Here is a 4,141-nt window from a genome sequence, read left to right on the forward strand (position 1 = left end):
TCAAATGACTTCTGAAGACCTGATCTCCTTTTTTTCAAACTAAGCATGCATCGCAGTGAATATTGTTAATGGCTATTTTTGAACAGGAAGCCGACTGTGAGAATTGTGTATTACAACTACAGTATCGACCGGAGGCTCCTTCGGAACACCTTCATCTACAGCTGGTTTTGGTGGTTGGTGCAGAAGTTGTCGAGCTTTGAAGAGCATAATGTACGCGCCATGAATGAGCCTTTGCTTGGGCTTTTGCAACGATGTCCTATAATTGGAGACTATTGGAACTAAGGAAATAATACAGATCGTATTGGTAAATATATTGTGTTTCTCGTCGTTTACTTTAGCGTGATGACGTATGCGGAGAAATTTATTGCATTCCTGTCTCTACCCATCACCCCGATGGACAAAGACATGGATGCCATCGATTTCTCTGAGGAATCTGACGAACTGAGGACGCACGGCACTGAAATCTCTCTTGAAATCTAGAAGGAAACTGACTAACTAAGAAAGAATACGATGAAGTCTCGAAGGAAATTGACGAGCTAAGGAAAGTGGAAGATGAAATATCAAAGGCAACCGAAAACCTAAAGATCTTGAAAAACTAGAACAGACAGAAGAGAAAAGCAACGAAGAGCCTTTAAACGAATACGAAAAATAGCCTTTAATGCTAGGGGTAAATCACCTTGAAATAGAGGTAAAAAAAAAACCATAATGTGAGGAATAAGGCACCTCTAAATAGAGGTAAAAACCCCTTAATGCTAGAAATAAGGCACCTCAAAATAGAGGTAAAAAAAACTCTTAATGCTAGAAATAAGGCAGATAAATTTAGAGATAAAAAGTCCCTAATGCTATAAATAAGGCACCTAAAAATAGAGGCCAAAGAGCCTCTGATGCTAGATGTAAAGCACCTCAAAATCGAAGTAAAAAAACTCCCAATGCTTTATATAAGGCTCCTAAAAATAGAGGTCAAAAGTCCCTAATGCTATAAATAAGGCACCTAAAAATAAAGGTCAAAGAGCCTCTAATGCTAGAAGTAATGCACCTCAAAATCGAGGTAAAAAAGCCCCTAATGTTATAAATAAGGCACCTAAAAATAAAGGTCAAAGAGCCTCTAATACTAGAAGTAATGCACCTCAAAATCGAGGTCAAAAAGCCCCTAATGTTTTAAATAAGGCACCTAAAAATAAGGTCAAAGAGCCTCTAATGCTACAAGTAATGAACCTCAAAATCAAGGTACAAAATCCCCTAATGCTATAAGCAAGCTACCTAAAAAGAGAGGTCAAAGAGCCTCTAATGCTACACGTAATGCTCCTCAAAATCGAGGTCAATAAGCCCCTAATGCTATAAATACGGCACCTAAAAAGATAGGTCAAAGAGCCTCTAATGCTAGAAGTAATGCACCTAAAAATCGAGGTCAAAAAGCCCCTAATGCTATATATAAGGCTCCTGAAAATAGATGTCAAAGAGCCTATAATGCTACAAGTAATGCACCTCAAAATCCAAGTCACAGTCACTAATTATATATATAGGAATCCTAAAAATCGAGGTAAAAAACCCGTAATGCTATAAATAAGGCACCTAAAAATAGAGGTCAAAGAGCATCTAATGCTAGAAGAAATGCACCTCAAAATCAAGGTAAAAAAGCCCCTAATGCTAAAAATAAGGCACCATAAAAAATGAGGTCAAAGACCCTCTAATGCTAGAAGTAATGAAACTCAAAATCAAGGTATAAAAGCCTTAATGCTATAAATAAGGCACCTAAAAATAGATGTCAAAGAGCCTCTAATGCTAGAAGTAATGCACCTCAAATTCGAGGTCAAAAAGGCCCTAATGCTATGTATAAGGCTCCTAGAAATAGAGGTGAAAAAGCTCCTAATACTATAAATAATGCACCCAAAAATAGAGGTCAAAGAGCCTCTAATGTTACAAGTAATGCACCTCAAAATCGAGGTAAAAAAAAAACCCTAATGCTATAAATAATGCACCTTAAAAGAGAAGTCAAAGAGCCCCTAATGCTAGAAGTAATGAACCTCAAAATCGAGGTCATTAAGCCCCAAATGCTATAAATAAGGCACCTAAAAAAAAGAGGGGTCAAAGAGCCTCTAATTCTAAAAGTAATGCTCCTCAAAATCGAGGTAAAAAAGCCCCAAATACTACAAATAAAGCACATAAAAATCGAGGTCAAAGAGCCTCTAATGCTAGAAGTAATGAAACTCAAAATCAAGGTAAAAAAAAGCCCCTAATGCTATAAATGAAGCACCTAAATATGCACCTCAAAATCGAGGTAAAAAAGCCCCTAATGCAATATATAAGGCTCCTAAAAGAAGAGGTCAAAAAGCCCAAAATGCTATAAATAAGGCACCTAAAAAGAGAAGTCAAAGAGCCTCTAATGCTAGAAGTAACGCACCTCAAATTCGAGGTAAAAAAGGCCCTAATGCTATGTATAAGGCTCCTAAAAATAGAGGTGAAAAAGCTCCTAATGCTATAAATAAAGCACCTAAAAATAGAGGCCAAAAAGCCTCTAATACTAAAAGTAATGCTCCTCAAAATCGAGGGCACAATCCCACTAATGCTATATATAGGGCTCCTAAAAATTGCGGTAAAAAAGCCCCTAATGTAATATATAAGGCTCCTAAAAGAAGAGGTCAAAAAGCCCCTAATGCTATAAATAAGGCACCTAAAAAGAGAAGTCAAAGCGCCTCTAATGCTAGAAGTAATGCACTTCAAAATCATAGTAAAAATGCCCCTAATGCTAAAAATAAGGCACCTAAAAAGCGAGGTCAAAGACCCTCTAATGCTAGAAGTAATGCACCTCGAAATCTAGGTAAAAAAAAACCCTAATGCTATAAATAGGGCACCTAAAAATAAAGGTAAAAAAGCCCCTAGTACTATAAATAAGGCATCTAAAAATAGAGGTCAAAGAGCCTCTAATGCTAGAAGTAATGCACCTCAAAATCGATGTAAAAAGCCCCAAATGCTGTAAATGCGCCCATAAAGCTAAAGTTAAGGGACCTAAAAACAGAGGTAAAAAAGATCCTAATGCTAGAGATAAGGCACCTCAAAATATAGGTAAAAAAAACCCATAATGCTAGAGATAAGGCACCTGGCACCTCAAAATCAGAGGTCAAAAAGCCCCAATGCTAGAGATAAGGCACCTTAAAATAGAGGTCATAAAGACCGTACCGCTAGAGATAAGGCACCTTAAAATAGAGGTCGTAAAGACCGTACCGCTAGAGATAAGGCACCTCAAAACAGAGGTCAAAAAGCCCTTAATGCTAGAGATAAGGCACCTCAAAATCAGAGGTTAAAAAGCCCCTAATGCTAGAGCGAAGTCACCTAAAATAGATGACAAAGCCTCTCAAGCTAAAGTTAGGGCACCTAAAAATAAAGGTAAAAAATTCTAATGCTATAGATAAGGGACTTCAAAATAGACGTAAAAAATCCCTTAATGCTAGACATAAGGCACCTCAAAATCAGAGGTAAAAAAGCCCCTCTATGCTAGAGGTAGGGCACCTAAAAATAGAGGTCATAAAGCCCCTAAATCTAGTTAAGGGACCTCAAAACAGAGGTCAAAAAGCCCTTAATGCTAGAGATAAGGCACCTCAAAATCAGAGGTTAAAAAGCCCCTAATGCTAGAGCGAAGTCACCTAAAATAGATGACAAAGCCTCTCAAGCTAAAGTTAGGGCACCTAAAAATAAAGGTAAAAAATTCTAATGCTATAGATAAGGGACTTCAAAATAGAAGTAAAAAATCCCTTAATGCTAGACATAAGGCACCTCAAAATCAGAGGTAAAAAAGCCCCTCTATGCTAGAGGTAGGGCACCTAAAAATAGAGGTCATAAAGCCCCTAAATCTAGTTAAGGGACCTAAAAATAGAGGTCAAAAAGCTCCTAATGCTAGAGATAAGGCACCTCAACATAAGAGGTAAAAAATCCACTAATGTTAGAGATAAGGCACCTCAAAATCCGAGGTAAAAAAGCCCCTCTATGCTAGAGGTAAGGCACCTAAAATAGAGGTCATAAAGCCCCTAAATCTAAAAATAAGGCAGCTAAAAATAGAGATAAAAAAGCTCCTAATGCTAGAGATAAGGCACCTCAATATAGAGGTAAAAATCCCCTAATGCTAGAGATAAGGCACCTCAAAATC

The sequence above is a fragment of the Palaemon carinicauda genome, chromosome 1 (genome assembly GCF_036898095.1).
Source record: "Palaemon carinicauda isolate YSFRI2023 chromosome 1, ASM3689809v2, whole genome shotgun sequence".
NCBI classification, from domain to species: domain Eukaryota; kingdom Metazoa; phylum Arthropoda; class Malacostraca; order Decapoda; family Palaemonidae; genus Palaemon; species Palaemon carinicauda.